At 53.6% G+C, this 19,395-nt stretch overlaps 1 protein-coding gene across 1 annotated transcript in view; it reads right to left on the minus strand.

Annotated features, from left to right (window-relative positions):
• The window catches only part of LOC141258753 (L-gulonolactone oxidase-like), a 421,305-nt gene that overhangs the window by 401,143 nt on the left and 767 nt on the right, over positions 1–19,395 (minus strand). The gene's annotated exons all lie outside the window — the stretch shown is intronic.

A 19,395-nucleotide genomic window follows, 5' to 3' on the forward strand; every position in this document is an offset into this window, starting at 1 on the left:
ATAACCTGGTCCGGATCCGCAAAGGAGACGAGTGGAAGACGGCATTCAATACCCGGAACGGCCACTATGAATACCGTGTGATGCCCTTCGGCCTCTATAATGCTCCAGCCGTCTTCCAAGAATTAGTTAACAACATCTTCCGTGACCTCTTTTACTCTTGCGTGGTGGTGTACCTGGACGACATCTTGGTCTTCTCTTCGGATCTTCCCACACACCGGAGAGATATTCGTCAGGTCCTGCTTAGGCTCAGGCGGAATCACCTATACGCAAAATTTGAGAAATGCCTCTTCGAACAGACCTCTCTTCCGTTCCTGGGCTATATTATCTCCAAGACAGGTCTATGGATGGACCCCGAGAAGGTCTCTGCCGTCTTAAAGTGGCCCCGTCCGGAGGGGTTGAAGGCGATTCAGCGATTCCTGGGCTTCGCCAACTATTACCGTCTCTTCATCCCACATTTCTCTTCCCAGACTGCTCCCATCTCTGCGCTCAACCGTAAAGGAGCAAATCCTAAGGAATGTCCGTCCGAAGCGGAGGAGGCCTTCCTCTCCTTAAAACAAGCCTTCTCTTCTGCCCCAGTGCTGCACCGTCCGGATTGCAACAAACAGTTCTTTCTGGAGGTTGATGCTTCCTCTTCTGGAGCCGGAGCGGTGCTCACCCAGAAATCTCCGTCCGGGAGAATGGTAACCTGCAGCTTCTTCTCCAAGCTCTTCTCCTCGTCCGAGCGCAACTACTCCATAGGAGACCGAGAACTGCTAGCCATCAAATTGGCGCTGGAGGAGTGGCGTTACCTGCTTGAGGGGGCTCTACACCCGGTTGTCATCTACACTGACCACAAAAACCTGGCATATCTACAGAATGCCCAAAGACTCAATCCGCGTCAGGCCCAGTGGTCTTTGTTCTTCGCCCGCTTCAACTTTACCCTACATTACCGCCCTGCGGACAAGAACGTTAAAGCCGACGACTTGTCCCGATCCTTCCTGTCTTCCGATCAAGAGGAGGTGTCTATGCATATCATCGATCCCTCCAAAGTGATGAATGTGGCCCCTTGGACCTGTCTCGTCTCCCACCCGGTAAGACGTTTGTAGCGGTTCCGGATCGTAAGAAGGTTCTTCACTGGGGTCATTCATCTAAACTAGCCGGCCATGCTGGCCAGAAGAAGACCTTCCTGCTCATTACCCGGCATTACTGGTGGCCTACCCTGCGCAAGGATGTGGTAGACTTCGTCACGGCCTGTTCGTCCTGTGCCCGCAACAAGGTTCCCAGACGTCTTCCAGCCGGCCGTCTCCTGCCTCTTCCCGTACCTGCAACACATTGCTATGGACTTTATTACTGATCTCCCTTTTTCTGCCGGTTGTACTGTCATTTGGGTGGTCGCTGACCGCTTTTCTAAAATGGCCCACTTCATCCCTCTGCCTGGTCTCCCGTCTGCATCTGTGCTGGCTAAGGACTTCATCCATCACATCTTTTGTCTCCACGGCCCACCCCTCCACATTGTGTCTGATCGTGGGGTCCAGTTTACTTCGCGTTTCTGGAGAGCTACGTGTAAGCTGCTGGATGTCACCCTGGATTTCTCCTCTGCTTACCATCCGCAGTCCAATGGCCAAGTGAAACGTATCAACCAGATCCTTACCAGATACCTCCGGCACTTCGTTAACGCTCACCACACCAATTGGGTAGAGCTCCTACCATGAGCCAAGTTCTCCTATAACAACCATGAGAGCGATGCTTCTTCCAAATCCCGTTCTTTGTGGTCTACGGTCAACATCCCCGGATTTCGTTTCCCGTCTCCGCTTCAGTGGACAACCCTGCCGCGGAGTCTCTGGTCAGCGAATTTTCCACCATTTGGGAGGACACTAGATCCACACTTCTTCAATCCTCCGAGCGGATGAAGAAACATGCTGATAAGAGACGTCTGGACCCACCTCAATTACGTCCGGGAGACAAGGTTTGTGTAACGGGTCTGGGAGGTGGAACTGACGCGCCCCTGGGCCTGTGTCGCGCTGCGTTGCGCACGCGGGAGCTTACCCGGAGCCGGATCTGTTGAGGGTTGTAGTCTCGTGGCGGTGACCCGGTCCGTGCCCAGGGAGTCAAACTGGACGGCAGTCTATTAGTGGTAGATGTAGTACGACTACGCCACCCGTTGAATGCAGCTTATGGAGCTGCCGCTGCAGGACAGTCCGCTGAGGCCGGTGGATGGATGGTGCAGCGGGGATGGTATAACCCCCAACGGGAGGGGTATGGCCTCAGGGCAGCCGACGTGGATGATGGGGGTAGCAGGAACCACTCAGAGACGGTGCGGTGTAATTCAGGGTCTTTACTGGTAACAACGATAAACCCTCCCGGAGTACTTGCTAGCGAACGGGGCCTGGTCAGTCCTTGAGCAGATGGGATCTCCCCTGGCCAGGCGGAGTTGTAGGCCTCCCAAACTGACTGTACTCTTCTGGCTACCTTGCTAGAAGCGGATATAAGTAGCCCACGTCCCCACCCGTATGGCCGGTGACTCGGGGCCTTCTAATGGCTTCCGCTCCATGATGGCGGTGCTGGTCCCACGCGTGTGACCGTGCCTTCGGGTTTCTGGGCCTGAGGACCTGAAATCCCCTGCCGGTCGGCTTCTGCTGCTGGGTAAGAGTTAGTCCCCACAGCCTCGGACGCCGGGTCCGGTAAGAAATCTTCTCAGTCAGGGCGAGCTCTGCAGCTGCCAGCCCCTGACTTGTAGTAGTATTGCTCCCACTGAGCTTCTGCTGTTTCTTCCTATGCTGCTTCTCTGTCTCTACTCTCCTTGACTGACTAACCCTGCTTCAGCCCCGGGTTTATATAGGGGAAGTTCTTCCCCTCCCAAGACTGAGCAGGAGGTGTGGCATGCACAGGATCCCTGACCAAAGGACCTCCCACCTGCTCTCAGACATAACATTACATTACTGTGGAAACCAGACCCCTGGGGTGCCACATTCCCCCCTAGTAAAATTTAGTACTCCGGGACTAAACATATTTTAGAAAAACATAACAAGATATAAACAATAATAATACAATAAGAAACACATAAAGGTGGTCACGGCATGTCCGTAACCGGGTGCAGTCTTTGAAGAAAGCAAGGTGTCCATTTCACCAAAACAGGGAGACGTAACCAGGTAGGGGTCTGTCCTACCCCGAGTCCTTAACAGTCTCTAGTCCATCCTGGGTTACGCTCCAACTATGTACAAGGATTCCCGGTAATCCACCAAGGATTCCTAAAAGTAACTGGAAACACAAAATTATACACAAGCAACAATACACAGGTAAACATAAATAAAACAATTTATACACTTCAAATCCTCCAGCGTGCGGGTAACTGGCCTCTAGTGGCCCTAGTGGACCTACGGAGCTGACTGTCTGGCCCTGAACTACAGGGTGTAGGAGCTGTCAAGGGTAAACTGGGCAGCTGTCTACCGGCTCTTTGTCTCACTAGGGGTACGGCAGGCTCACTATAAGCAGAGGGTTGATCCTCCTGTTCTGCTTGTGTGGAGTCTTCTGCCTCCTGGACCGGCTGTTCTTCCAGCTCTACCTGTTGCTCCGTAGGTGCTTGGGATGCTGGTTGGAGGAAGGTGAGTACGGGTACCACAGCTGCACCATTGACTTGAGTCCAAGACCGAGGGAAGTCCCCGAGCACAGTACTAACCATATCTTCCCTTTCCTCTACGGGTCGATGGTCTTCTTGTTCCTCTTCAGGGTTCCTCAGTTGTTCGGGACACTTCTTCAGGTGGTCCCGGGATACAATGGCTGTGGTTTCCCCTCCGTCTTTACTGATGGTACAAACCTTCGGGTTCTCGTGGCTTGAGGGCAGTACGGTGTACGGGTCCTTCTCCCACTGGTCGTCCAACTTGTGGAGCCGTCTCTTCCTCTTCAAGACCTGCTCTCCGGGTACCAGGGGAACAGCGGGAGCATACTGGTTGTAAGTTTTCTCTTGTCTTTCCCTAGCCTGACAGAGACTTCGCTCCACGCTCTCCTGTACTCTCCGGTACTGCTGCTGCCTCTCTGTGTCCCAGTCTGTTTCTGGTGAAGTGTCCTCGGGTGTCAGGACTCCCATTTCCAGGTCAACAGGTAACTTACCAGGTCTTGCCCTCATTAGGTAAGCCGGGGTACAGTTGGTGGAACCTACCGGGATGTGGTTGTATAGGTCCACCAGATCGGGCAACTTCTCAGGCCACAGATTGCGTTCTTCCAGGGGCAACGTTTTTAGAAGATCCATTACCACCTGGTTCATTTTCTCACAAAGTCCATTAGTTTGCGGATGGTAGGGTGTCGTCCTTATCTTCCGGCAGCCATACAGATTGCAGAATTCCTGGAAGACCTCCGCTTAAAAGGCAGGTCCCTGGTCCGTCAGCACTTGGTCCGGGTACCCGTGTGGACGGCAAAAGTGCTGCTGGAAGGCTCTAGCTGCTGTTTGAGCCGTTAAGTCCTTGACGGGGACGACAACCAGAAACCGGGAGTAATGATCCACGATGGTTAACGCGTAGACGTAGCCACTTCTGCTTGGGGTCAGTTTTACATGATCCAAGGCTACCAGTTCCAACGGTTGCCGGGTGACGATGGACTGCAGGGGAGTCTTCTGGCTGGCGCGGTCCTTCCTTCTCAGGTTGCACGGGCCACAGTCTCTGCACCACTTCTCAATGGTTCCCCCCATGCCTACCCAGTGGAATCGCTCGCGCAGCAGGAACTCCAGCTTCTTCCACCCGAAGTGTCCAGCTCCGTCGTGGTATGCCTCCATCACCATGGCTGCGTCCCTCCGTGGCACCACTACTTGCCAGAGTAGTTCATGCGTCCGGGAGTTAACCATTCTGCGGCACAACTTCCCCTTGTAAAGGAACAGTCGACTCTTCTCTGCCCATAGTTGTTTGGCTTCCTCCGGAGCGTCTGGTTCAAGGCAAGCCTCCGGGCGAGTCAGCATCTCCTTCACCAGTCGGACGGCAGGGTCGCTGTCTTGCGTTTCCGCCCAGTTGTAGTGAGGTAAGGGGTTCAAAGTAACAGCCTGCTTACTCCTTACCCGGTGGGAATACTGGATAGTCCCATGACGGTGGAACGCAGGGAGATCAACTTCTTCCAGTCCCTCCGGATCTTCTCCTTCGTCCGGCAGGTTGGGCATCCTGGACAGGGCATCCACGTTGGTATTGGAGCGTCCGGCCCGGTATTTGATTGTGAACTCGTAGTTGGACAGACGGGCCATCCACCTCTGCTCCAGGGCACCGAGTCTTGCCGTGTCCAGGTGTGTCAACGGGTTGTTATCCGTGTACACGGTGAACCGGGAAGAAGCGAGGTAATGCTTAAAGCGCTCGGTGACTGCCCATACTACGGCCAGGAACTCTAGCTTAAATGAGCTGTAATTCTCGGGGTTCCTTTCGGTGGGTTGCAGTTTTCGGCTGGCGTAGGCGATTACTCGTTCCTTCCCCTGCTGGATCTGGGACAGTACGGCTCCTAGCCCGATGTTACTGGCGTCGGTGTAGAGGATAAAGGGCTGGCTATAATCCGGGTACGCCAGGATTTCGTCCCCCGTGAGGGCCATCTTCAGCTGGCGGAAGGACTCTTCTTCCAGCTCCTCCCATTTGAAGGGCGGCTTCTGGTTCTTGGCCTTCCGGGACTGGCCTATCAGGTGGTCCTGCATAGGTGCTGCCTTTTTGGTGAAACCGGGAATAAACCTTCGGTAGTAGCCTACCAACCCGAGGAACTGCCGCACTTCTTTTACGCTGGAGGGGCTTGGCCATTCCTTAATTGCGGTGATCTTATCAGGGTCGGGAGCCACTCCGTCAGCGCTCACCACGTGTCCCAGGTACTGCACCTTTGGTTTCAGGAGGTGACACTTGGAGGGTTTCACCTTTAGGCCGTAACTCGCCAGAGCCTCGAACACTTCCGCCAGGTGTTTCTGGTGGTCCTCATACGTCTTGGAATATACGATGACATCGTCCAGGTACAACAGGACCGTCTCGAAGTTTCTGTGGCAAGGGGTACGCATCCTTGTGTGTGATACGGTTGATTTTCTGGTAATCTACACACATCCTCATGGTGTTGTCTTTTTTTCTGACTAAGACTAGTGGAGCTGCCCAGGGGCTACAGCTATCCCTGATCACCCCAGCCTCCTTCATGTCTCTAAGCATCCCCTTGGCGTGTTGGTAGTGGGCAGGGGGTACGGGTCGATACCTCTCTTTTATAGGAGGTTGGTCTCCCGTGGGGATGTGGTGTTCTACCCCCTTGACTCGCCCGAAGTCTAACGGGTGTTTACTGAACACTCTCTCGTACTCCTGAACCACCCGATAGACTCCTTGTTTCTGGTGTGCGGGAGTGGAGTCAGTACCCAGATGTAGTTGCTGACACCAGTCCTCCATGTTTTTCTTAGAGCCGTTACCTTCCTCCGGGTGAGATGGAGGCAAGGGTTCCACAGATTGTATAGAATTTTGGTTAATGGTATATAATTTGGCTAGCGTGGCATACCTGGGCAGGTACACTTCCCTCTCCCCGATATTTATTATGCGAACGGGCACCCTCCCATGGCGTACATCAACCACCCCCCGTGCTGTCAAAATGGTGGGCCTACTGTCCGAGTAAACTGGTTCTACCATTGCCTGGTAATCTCTACCTCTCAGACCAATAGCTGCCCGGCACCAAATCATCATTTCACTTTTTGGGGGCATGGCAATAGGAAAAGGGTCACACATTCTTACGCTACCAATCTCACCGCCGGAGAGTTCCACCTGTTGCCGTCGCATCAGTGCCCGGATCTCTTTCTGGAGCACCCGCTGCTCGCCGGAGCTGGCGTTCTTGGCAACCTGCTGTAAAAGGAAAATCACCTCTGCAAGACAATTTTCAATTACATTAGTTCCTAGAGTTATTTTTGGGTGACTCTCATGTTTGTCAATATCTACAATGATCAGTCCCTGTGCTGCCAGTTCGACTCTACCGATTTTGATGGTCACCTCTTTAAATCCGATCTGTGGCATGGGCTGGCCATTGCTGGCGATGATACTCAAGTCGTCGTCAGGGTAGCGGGTAATATCCGAGTCATTCCAGTACTGCTTAAAGAGCACGTACGGGATGGTGGTGACCTGTGACCCGGTGTCCAGTAGGGCACTCATGGGAATGCCATCCAGTACCACAGGCAAGACTGGACGTCCTCCCACATATCTGTCGCGCCAGTTCGATGGGCCTGGTGATCTTTTTCCTGGGGGTTGGCCCTCTACCCCAGGTTGTGCCCGTTTAAAGAACAGTACCTTGCCATATGTCCGGGTTGATTGCAGCGGCGGCAGATGGGTCGTCCGTCCTCGCTGTATCGGTCACTGGGTCTTCCTCTGGCCGGTGGGGTCCTCCTTGGTCGACGCCACGGGATGTCCTCCGGTCCGGATGCCAGCTGGATCTTCCCTGGGGTGGAAACCTGTAAAGACTGCACAGTTCGGGTTAGCGCAGCAACGCTCTTAACTAGCTCTTGGACCTGATGGTGTAGGTCTGGAGCCGGGTCATTGTCCAAAGCCTGCGCATCAGCTCCCACAGGCCCTGCCGACAAGGGCGCCGCCTCCTGGTGGTAAGTAATAGCTGGGCGCCTGTGGGTCATAACGCCACCCGGTGCCGGTTCTCGGAGCACCCGGATGGCTCTGTCCTTGAACTGTGCAAAGCCCAGATGGGGATCCTGTAAGGCCATCGCCCGCAACTGGGTTCGGTGGGCATTACAATACAGTCCCTCTATAAATTGTTCAGTCAACAGCCTGTCCTCGTTTCCCACTCCATCAGGGTCGGTCTGCTTAATGGCCCTCAGGGCCTCTTGTAGGTTTAGTGCATAGTCCCTTATACTCTCATGCGCTCGCTGCTTGCACCCGTAGAATCTAAGCTTAATCTCGGCTGAGGTGCGGGTATCAAAGGTATCCTTCAGCCGGGTTAGTATCCCTGCGACAGTCTTCCTCCCAAGTGGCCAGGATTTTACTTCCCTTTTAGCTGCCCCGGTTAGTTGGGCCACCAGGATGCTCACTTTTTGCTCTTCTGTGAGGGGGTACACCTGGAAGAGGCTATCCAGCTTTTCTCTAAAGTCATGCAGGGTATGTGACTCCCCTGAGTACTGGGGTAGCCAAGCTGCTCCCGGGATATAGGGCATGGTGAAGGGCATAACTGCAGCAGCGGTGGCGCTGGCGGGGGTTGAGGCAGTGAAGCTCTCCTCCGTATCCGACATCTTCCTCCCCCCTAGTGGACCGTGGCCTACCTTGCGATGATCCTGTTCCGTAGGCCGCGGCTCCGCAGTAGATCGTCAGGGTTGAGGACCTTCCGTCGCGCTCCGGTGACGTCGGCGTCTGCTGGGCTCCTTCCAGGACCTTACGCAACGTCCGGACGTGAGGCGGGGCTTCAGTTCTCGCGCGCTTTCGGAGTCCACGCCCCTCTTCTTCCCGCGCGGCGTCTTCAAGATGGCGGCCAACGGCGGGAAAACTCCACGGATGGCGGGAAGAAGGCTGAAGATGGCGCCGGATGGCGGGCATCTTCACGGATGGCGGGAAGAAGGCTGAAGATGGCGCCGGATGGCGGGAAAACTTCACGGATGGTAAGTTTTAAAAGTCTCTTTTTCAGGCACGCAGTACCCGGTGGTTGCGGGCACGAAATCCTGCCGACTACGCCAAAGTTGACGCGCCCCTGGGCCTGTGTCGCGCTGCGTTGCGCACGCGGGAGCTTACCCGGAGCCGGATCTGTTGAGGGTTGTAGTCTCGTGGCGGTGACCCGGTCCGTGCCCAGGGAGTCAAACTGGACGGCAGTCTATTAGCGGTAGATGTAGTACGACTACGCCACCCATTGAATGCAGCTTATGGAGCTGCCGCTGCAGGACAGTCCGCTGAGGCCGGTGGATGGATGGTGCAGCGGGGATGGTATAACCCCCAACGGGAGGGGTATGGCCTCAGGGCAGCCGACGTGGATGATGGGGGTAGCAGGAACCACTCAGAGACGGTGCGGTGTAATTCAGGGTCTTTACTGGTAACAACGATAAACCCTCCCGGAGTACTTGCTAGCGAACGGGGCCTGGTCAGTCCTTGAGCAGATGGGATCTCCCCTGGCCAGGCGGAGTTGTAGGCCTCCCAAACTGACTGTACTCTTCTGGCTACCTTGCTAGAAGCGGATATAAGTAGCCCACGTCCCTGAGTGTACCGTGTGGTGCTCACCCGTATGGCCGGTGACTCGGGGCCTTCTAATGGCTTCTGCTCCACGATGGCGGTGCTGGTCCCACGCGTGTGACCGTGCCTTCGGGTTTCTGGGCCTGAGGACCTGAAATCCCCTGCCGGTCGGCTTCTGCTGCTGGGTAAGAGTTAGTCCCCACAGCCTCGGACGCCGGGTCCGGTAAGAAATCTTCTCAGTCAGGGCGAGCTCTGCAGCTGCCAGCCCCTGACTTGTAGTAGTATTGCTCCCACTGAGCTTCTGCTGTTTCTTCCTATGCTGCTTCTCTGTCTCTACTCTCCTTGACTGACTAACCCTGCTTCAGCCCCGGGTTTATATAGGGGAAGTTCTTCCCCTCCCAAGACTGAGCAGGAGGTGTGGCATGCACAGGATCCCTGACCAAAGGACCTCCCACCTGCTCTCAGACATAACATTACATTACTGTGGAAACCAGACCCCTGGGGTGCCACAGAACCTCTGAGCTACTATACAACGGGGCAGTCCTTGTAAGGAAGCGGGTGGCTCCCAGGGAAGGCGGGCAGGTAGACACGGCAAGTGGCAGGAACAGTCTCTTGGAAGAAGGGCAGGAGGTCACGGCAAGTGGCGGGGAAAGTCTCTTGACAGGCGGGTGGTCACGGCAAGTGACAGCAGGGTAAGAGTCTCTAGACAGGCAGGTGGTCACGGCAAGTGACGGCAAAGCCTCCAGGTAGGCTAGCAGGCGGGTAGCAGGTGAGCGCTCCCAGGTGAGCGGGTAAGAGTCTCTCGGCTGGCTGGCAGGTGGTCACGGCAAGTGACGGCAGAGCCTCCAGGTAGGCTAGCTGGCGGGTAGCAGGTGAGCGCTCTCAGGTGAGCGGGTAAGAGTCTCTCGGCTGGCTGGCAGGTGGTCACAGCAAGTGACGGCAGAGCCTCCAGGTAGGCTAGCTGGCGGGTAGCAGGTGAGCGCTCCCAGGTGAGCGGGAAAGAGTCTCTCGGCTGGCTGGCAGGTGGTCTCAGGCAAGTATCAGGCAGGTATCAGGCAGGTGTCAGGCAGGTATCAGGCAGGTGCTTCCTAATCCGCAGGCGGACTGGTCCATAGACAGACTGGCGGATGCTGGTAGACAGACTGTCGGACCGCAGGGAATGCAAGCAGGTAAACAGAGCTGGAAAACAGAGTGGCAACGGGACCTGAGGGCTGAAGCAGAGGTGAAAGGCTTTGCAACAACAAGGATATCCTTGTGAAAGCTCCGGCGAAACGCGCGTTGGATCCAGGTCTCACGGGTCAGTACCAGCCTAAATATGTAACACATGCCCGATCCTTGCACACCATTCTCACCTTGTTCTGTTACTTTTATATACATCCAATATTGTGGGAAGTATACTAGCACATTGCACTTTACCACTGTTTCACTTTATTATCTGCATATATAACATTTTAACACTTCATGTGGAGAATTGGTTGATATATTCATTTCATGCATGTTTATCCTAGTATTGCTGATACTTACCTCTGTGGCCTTTCTTTTTTGTGACTCCTTTCCCCATCTTTTATTTTTTTGTACTTTTAAATTATCATTAATAAATGTTATATTTTATACTGCATTTAGTTTATGTGTCATACATATAGGTTCCATGGCTAAATAGACACATCTACATATATAATTTTTTCTTACACTCCTTTCTAATTGTCGAGGCCCTAACTTGTAGGAAGGAATCTTGAGCCGGACATACTTGGACGAGAGCCAGACTTTATCTCCAGGACGGAATTGGGGCGGATCCAGACGTCTTTTGTCCGCCTGTTTCTTCATCCGCTCGGAGGACTGAAGAAATGCGGATCTGGTACTCTCCCAAATGGAGGAGAATTCGCTAGCAAGAGATTCCGCGGCCGGATTATCCACCGAGGCGGAGACGGGAAACGGGATCCGAGGATGTTGACCGTAGACAATAAAAAACGGGGATTTGGAGGAAGACTCGCTCTCGTAATTATTATAGGAAAATTAGGCCCATGGTAAAAGATCCACCCAGTCGGAATGGTGGGCATTAACAAAGTTCCGGAGGTAACTGGTTAAAATTTGGTTGATCCGCTCTACTTGACCATTGGACTGTGTGTGATAAGCAGAGGAGAAGTCCAAGGTGACCCCCAGCAGTTTACACATGGCTCTCCAGAAGCGAGAGGTGAACTGAACTCCTCGGTCGGATACGATGTGGAGAGGGAGACCATGAAGACGGAAAATATGATGGATAAAGTCTTTAGCCAATTCAGATGCAGACGGAAGACCCGGCAGGGGAATGAAGTGAGCCATCTTAGAGAAGTGGTCAGCGACCACCCAAATGACCGTACAACCAGCAGAGACAGGGAGATCCGTTATAAAGTCCATGGCTATATGCTGCCATGGGGCAGCAGGTATGGGAAGAGGCAGAAGGCGGCCGGCTGGCAGATGTCTAGGAACCTTGTTGCGGGCGCAGGACGCACAGGCTGAGACAAAGTCTATTACGTCCTTGTGCAGGGTAGGCCACAAGTAATGCCGGGTAATAAGCTGGAGGGTCTTTTTCTGGCCAGCATGGCCAGCTAGCTTAGACGAATGTCCCCAGTGTAGGACTTTCTCACGATCAGGTACTGTTACGAACGTCTTACCTTGGCGGGGTCGATGATGTGCTTTGGCTCCTCCTCTAGATCGGAGAACAAAAAGGATCGAGACAAGGCATCAGCTTTGATATTTTTGTCTGCCGGGCGAAAATGAAGGATGAAATCAAAGCGGGCGAAGAACAAGGAGCACCGGGCTTGGCGCGGGTTAAGTCTTTGGGCACTCTGGTGGTAAGCCAAGTTTTTGTGATCCGTGTAGATTATTACCGGTTGAAGAGCCCCCTCGAGCAGGTAACGCCACTCCTCCAGTGCCAACTTAATGGCTAACAATTCTCGGTCTCCTATAGAATAATTGCGCTCAGATGAGGAGAAGAGTTTGGAGAAGAAGCCGCAGGTTACCATTCTTCCGGATGACGACTTTTGGGTGAGCACCGCTCCGGCTCCGGAGGAGGAAGCGTCTACCTCTAAGAAGAATTGTTTGTTGCTGTCCGGACGGTGCAGCACAGGAGCGGAGGAGAAAACTTGTTTCGAAGACAGGAAGGCCTCCTCTGCCTCGGGCGGCCATTCTTTGGGATTAGCGCCCTTACGGGTGAGCGCAGAGATAGGGGCAGTCCGGGAAGAGAAGTGCGGAATGAAGAGGCGGTAGTAGTTGGCGAAGCCCAGGAACCGCTGGATAGCCTTCAACCCCATCCGGTCGGGGCCACTTCTGGATGGCAGAAAGTTTCTCAGAATCCATTCGTAGACCGGTCTGAGAGATGATGTAGCCCAGAAATGGAAGCGAGGTCTGCTCAAAGAGGCACTTCTCAAATTTTGCGTAGAGGTGGTTTTGCCTGAGCCTGAGCAGGACCTGACGAACGTCCCTCCGGTGTGTGGGGAGATCCGGAGAGAAGACCAAGATGTCGTCCAGGTATACCACCACGCAGGAGTAGAGAAGGTCACGGAAGATATCATTGACCAACTCTTGAAAGAAGGCGGGAGCATTACAGAGACCGAAGGGCATTACGAGGTATTCATAGTGGCCGTCCTGGGTGTTGAATGCCGTCTTCCATTCATCCCCCTGACGGATACGAACCAGGTTATAGGCCCCACGGAGATCCAGCTTGGTGAAGATTCTAGCACCCCTCAGACGGTCAAATAATTCAGGAATGAGCGGAAGGGGGTATTTATTCTTCACCGTGATCTGGTTAAGGCCTCTATAGTCTATGCAGGGACGGAGTGAGCCGTCCTTCTTTTTAAAGAAGAAGAAGCCTGCTCCCGCCGGGGAGGTAGATTTCCGGATAAATCCCCGGGCCAGGTTCTCCTCGATATATCCAGACATGGACCGGGTCTCAGACATGGACCAGGTCTCAGCAGCGGACAAAGGGTAGATACGCCCACGGGGCGGAGTAGCGCCAGGTACCAAGTCGATAGGGCAATCGTATGGTCTATGAGGAGGTAGTGTCTCTGCTTCCATCAGCATAAGACCAATAGGGTACTGGCAGGCCAGGTAGATTGGCTGGGGGAGGAGAAGGACGGGCAGGACGAACGGGAACTAAACAAGTCTTATGGCAGTCCTGTCCCCAGCGAAGGACTTCTCCGGTCTGCCAATCAAGCACGGGTGCATGCCTCTAGAGCCAAGGTAGGCCAAGCAAAAGGGCATGAGAGAGTCCAGGTAGAACATGAAAGAAGATGCTCTCAGAGTGCAGCATTCCCACCTGCAGAGTTATGGGTTCGGTGATAAGTTGGATGGGATGCGGTAAGAGACCTCCGTCCACGGAGGCGACAGATAAGGGTTCGCGCAGAGGTTTGGTGGGAATGTGGTATTTCTCTACCAGGGACTGAGAAATAAGATTTCCGGCAGCTCCAGAATCAAGTTGAGCTAGTTCAAAGTAACGGTTCTCCCCGCAGATGATAGAGACCGACAGCATCAGAGATGGTGGGGGTTTATTCTTGTCTAGGACGACCTCTCTGAGCGATCCTAGACACAGGCGTTTCCCGACCTCTCCGGGCAGGAACGGATCCGGTGCTCTTCACTGCCACAGTAGAAGCAGCTCCCCTCGGCACGGCGTGACTCTTGACGGGTTTTGACCATCTTGGTCTGGTCGACCTGCATAGGCTCGGGTGAGTGCGCCTGGGGAGTAACAGAGGAAGTGACGGGATTCTGGAAGGTAGGAGCAAGGCGAGGAAACCTCCTCTCACGGGTGACCTCTTTGGTACGCTCCTGGAACCGGATGTCAATCCGGGTGGCAAGTGTTATTAAATCGTCGAGAGTGGTAGGAATGTCCCGACCGGCAAGTTCATCCTTAATCCGGCCGGATAGACCCTCCCAGAAGACGGACACCAGGGCATCGTTATACCAGGCAAGCTCAGAAGCAAGGGTACGGAACCGTATGGCATATTGACCCACGGTGAGACTCCCTTGACGGAGGCGTAGCATATATGAGGCGGATGAGGTCTTTCGTCCTGGTTCGTCGAAGACTTTCCGGAAGGCCGTGAGAAAGGCTGGCAGGTTGGACACCAGGGGGTCTCCTCTCTCCCATAGAGGATTTAGCCAAGCCAGCGCCTCCCCAGTGAGATGGGACATGATGAAGGCCACTTTGGCTCGGTCGGTGGAAAACTGGTGTGCCAAAAGTTCGAAGTGCAGGGTGCACTGGTTGATGAAGCCCCGTGCCTGACCGGGATCTCACCAAAACGAGGCGGGGTGGAAAGGCGGGGACCGGGAAGGGATGCCATGGTATTGATGGGCAGCGGCGCTGCCGGGGTAGTAGTTGTGCGAGTGGAAGCAGCTCCCGACGAGGCAGTCAGTGTGTCCAGGCGGGAGTGAACACTACGCAGGTGGCCCAAGATGGAGTCCTGTTGGGACCTCTGACGGGAAAGTTCATGACATAGGTCTGAGAGCAAGGGAGCTTGGGTGCCACCGGGTTCCATGGCCCGAGCAAACTGTAACGGGTCTGGGAGGTGGAACCTCTGAGCTACTATACAAAGGGTCAGTCCTTGTAAGGAAGCGGGTGGCTCTCATGGAAGGCGGGCAGGTAGACACGGCAAGTGGCAGGAACAGTCACTGGGAAGAAGGGCAGGAGGTCACGGCAAGTGGCGGGGAAAGTCTCTTGACAGGCGGGTGGTCACGGCAAGTGACAGCAGGGTAAGAGTCTCTAGACAGGCAGGTGGTCACGGCAAGTGACGACAAAGCCTCCAGGTAGGCTAGCAGGCGGGTAGCAGGTGAGCGCTCCCAGGTGAGCGGGTAAGAGTCTCTCGGCTGGCTGGCAGGTGGTCACGGCAAGTGACGGCAGAGCCTCCAGGTAGGCTAGCTGGCGGGTAGCAGGTGAGCGCTCCCAGTTGAGCGGGTAAGAGTCTCTCGGCTGGCTGGCAGGTGGTCACGGCAAGTGACGGCAGAGCCTCCAGGTAGGCTAGCTGGCGGGTAGCAGGTGAGCGCTCCCAGGTGAGCGGGAAAAAGTATCTCGGCTGGCTGGCAGGTGGTCTCAGGCAGGTATCAGGCAGGTATCAGGCAGGTATCAGGCAGGTATCAGGCAGGTGCTTCCTAATCCGCAGGCAGACTGGTCCATAGACAGACTGGCGGATGCTGGTAGACAGACTGTCGGACCGCAGGGAATGCAAGCAGGTAAACACAGCTGGAAAACAGACTGGCAACGGGACCTGAGGGGTGAAGCAGAGGTGAAAGGCTTTGCAACAACTTTGCTCGGGCACCTCCATTTTGGAGGAGGTGCCTTATATATGGGAGCTCCACCGGCAATTGGCCGGGGACTCCCTAGGACGGCGCGCGCGGTTCCTTTAAGAGAGAGGGAGCGCGCGCGCGCGCGCCCTAAGCACAGTGCCCGGGAAGCGGCGAGCGCTGCCAGCAGTGCGGGAAGAGAACGCCGAGGACGGAGCAGGGAGGTGAGAGGAACGGCGTCTCTGCCTAGCAGGAGGCAGGGACGCCGACGCTACAGTTTAGCTCTCCTCCAAACATGTTCGTCTCAAAATACCCTCCTATAAGTTTGGTCCACGGTTCATCGGTCCGTTTGAAGTCCTCAAGCAAATCAACCCAGTAGCCTACAAGTTAAAACTCCCGGCCACCTTACGGATTCCGAACTCCTTCCACGTATCTCTCCTCAAACCAGTTGTGCTTAATTCTTTTTCCGACAATCCAGGTACCTCCCCAGCTCCGGTCTCCGCTGAGGACGTCTATGAGGTAGAACATTCTGGCCACCAACAGGGTAAGAGGAAAAACCTTTTTTTTGGTGGATTGGAAGGGGTTTGGCCCAGAGGAGAGAACTTGGGAACCCAGGGAGAACATCCACGCCCCGCTTCTCCTTAAAAAATTTCTTTCCAGCCTAAAAAAGAGGGGGCGTAAAGGGGGGGTACTGTAGTATCGGTGTCTCTGCCCCCTGACAGGCAAAGACGCCGTCCCCCTTACCGCCGCGCTCCTGGCCCGGCGTCTTCCGGCTCTCCTGCTGCTGCTGCCGGCGTGCGCAGCTTCCCGGGCACTGTACTTAGGGCGCGCGCTCCCCCCCTCTTAAAGAGGCCGCCCGAACGTCCTAAGGAGTCCCCGGCCAATGGCCGGAGGACCTCTCATATAAAAGGCACCTCCTCCAAAATGGAGGTGCCCGTGCAAGGTTGTAGCGTTGCGTCCTAAACTCTGCTTCAGCCCTCAGGTCCCGCTGCTAGCCTGACTACCAGTCCAGTCCGCCAGCCTGACTACCAGTCCAGTCCGCCAGCCTAACTACCAGTCCAGTCCTCCAGCCTGACTACCAGTCCAGTCCGCCAGCCAAGTGTCCTCTCCAGCCTGACGGTCTGCCTACGATCCTAACCCGCCAGTCTGTCTATGGGCCAGGCTTGCCTACCCAGAGAACGTACCAGTTACCTGCCGTGCCTATCAGTCAGCCTACCTGGAGGCTCCTACCAGTTACCTGCCGTGCCTACCCGGAGGCTCCTGCCAGTTACCCGTGGGAGTCATCTGCTCTCATACAAGGACAGGCCCAGAGTAGCACCTGGTCCCTCTGCTCGGTCCTTCCCTGGTTCACAGAGTCGATTGAGCCGCCGTGCAACCTTGGTCAGTCCGAGTTGATACCTAGTTACGCCCCTCTTGGTCCCTCCTTGCACCGCAGCACAGAGGTTCCACCACCCGGATTCGTAACACCCATCTGCCTTTGCTCTCTGTTATCAGCCATTTCTCTGAATCGGTCTTCATTTATCAGTTTTTCCTTAAAAGGACCATGCTGCTCTCTGATGACAGCTTTCCTTAGTTCCAGCACATTAATCTCAGTTGCTAACCTCTTAACCTCCGCCTGGAGCTTTGTCTTCCTCGGTTTGTAGGCCCCCGCAGCTTTGGCGTTTGTGTAGCGCAGCTCCTCCCGGAGCCTCCTGACGAGCTTACTTGCATCTTCATACTCACGGAGGTGGCTCATGACCCGGGAGGCATAAGTGGACAAAGATTCCTGGAGACTTTGCAGCACCCAACCCTCCTCAGTGCGGTCGGCCTCACCTCCGTGAGCACTCAGTTTTCCTCCGGAAGGAGCGCCATCATGCACGCTGTCAGGCTTACCCTCCATGCTGGAAGCCTTGCGGCTTCTCTGAGTCTCCACAGTCCCAGGGGGAGTAGGAGCCACATTGCTGCGACTCCTAGTGGAGCATCTCACCCCCGAGTCCTCCGATGTGCAGGCCGGTTGCTGGTTTCTCCTGCTCCCCACTGGCCTGGTTGGAGAAGCAGAAGCCTGGGACTTGGCTCCATCACTCATCCCAGGAAACCCACTCCCTCCCTGGGTAGGAGAGAGGGCAGGTCCCCAAGTGGAGAGATGTTGGTTCTCAGAGCTCAGGAGCACAAAGCAGGATTTGCAGCCACCACACCCACAATCACCACAGTGAGCAACAGCTGATCAGAGCTGCACTCACTATTCTGCTGGTGCAGTCACTGTGTACATACATTACATTACTGATCCTGTACTGATCCTGAGTTACATCCTGTATTACACTCCAGAGCTGCACTTACTATTCTGCTGGTGCAGTCACTGTGTACATACATTACATTACTGATCCTGTACTGATCCTGAGTTACATCCTGTATGATACTCCAGAGCTGCACTCACTATTCTACTGGTGCAGTCACTGTGTACATACATTACATTACTGATCCTGTACCGATCCTGAGTTACATCCTGTATTATACCCCAGAGCTGCACTCACTATTCTGCTGGTACAGTCACTGTGTACATACATTACATTACTGATCCTGTACTGATCCTGAGTTACATCCTGTATTATACTCCAGAGCTGCACTCACTATTCTGCTGATGGAATTACTCTCTACATGTATTCATTATTTTATTAGTTATCTCATACTGATCCTTAATTACAGTTTGTTACTCCAGAGCTTCATTCAGAATTCTGCTTTTATTGGTAATAGTTTGTCGACTTACAATCTTATCATACAAGGGGGCACTTAGTTTTTCCCTGCTCATATTCATAAACCAAACGTTTTGTAAAGACAACTCTTCTCAGATATCTGCTTATGTACATTAGATAGCGGGATCTGATATTTTCCGCTGCCTGCGTCCCAGGGATTGAGGAGATACAAGATGATTCCAAAGAGCACTTAGCTTTGCTAATTATTAGTCAATGTGGAAGATTGTTCTGGTATTTTATTAACCCAATTTCTGCAATTACAAGTGACCTGAGGAATCGCTGCAGCCTAAGCCCGTGTAATGTGGCCGCTAAATAAGGAACTTTATGACACAAGGCCGAACCTCACGACCTTATTATCGTACAGTAATTTATAAAAGTATAACCAATGTTCACTACTCTGTCAACAAAACCTGCCTAAACCGAGAGCACAAATGAAGAGTATAATATATATCTTACTAAGGGAATAGACTTGTTTCTTCGCCTCTGAGTCACTTCTTCTCCTTCCCTGCCTCCTGAAGTCAACATTCAACCAGCTCTGAAAAATCTGATCAGGATGGACAAGTAGTTTACTGAGGGATCAGGTTGCAGCTGCCTATTGAAATGTATAGAGACAGAAGAGTAGAACAAGAATGAGACGGAGAGAAACACAGACCTTAGTTTGTTTTATCTTATCTCACAGCTGGATTCACAACTACACTGCTCAATATCGCTGTGTCTTTTTACTAAGTGTTTATATCACCCCAGAGCCGAATTCACATTTACGCTGCTCAATAATTTCCTACATGCTGCTGCTTTCTTCTGTTTCACCTGCTCCCCTGAGCTGGATTCACAGCTACACTGCTCAGTATTGCTGTGTAATGTCTTGCATGCTGCTGATTTCTAGCCAGTGATTATTACTTCAGAGCTGATTTCACAGTTACACTACCCAGTACTGCTGAATATTATCCTCCTTGCTGTTGTTTGTGAATAACTGGTTTATATAATTCTGGAGCTGATTTTACAGCTACACTGCTTAGTACTAATGAATAATGGCTTTTGCTTTCCAGTAAGTGTTTCATCTGAGCCCCAGATCTGGATTCACAGCTACACTACTCATTACTATATAATCCCCTCGATGTTGTTTCTTTTTCTGAATATGTGCTAGATAGAGACAGGAGAGCAGGACTACCTCAAATATGTGTGCGCTGTGCGCAGCATCTACTCTCTGAACCCCACAGCAAAGTTCTGTAAAGTCACTTGAAATGACAGGTACTCTTTAAAGAGAATAAATCATGACTATTGCAGGTATCATCACACTGTCCCCAAGATCG

This window comes from Phyllobates terribilis, unplaced genomic scaffold (assembly GCF_046119375.1).
Source record: "Phyllobates terribilis strain yellow unplaced genomic scaffold, ASM4611937v1 Scaffold_3__8_contigs__length_932513732, whole genome shotgun sequence".
NCBI lineage: Eukaryota > Metazoa > Chordata > Amphibia > Anura > Dendrobatidae > Phyllobates > Phyllobates terribilis.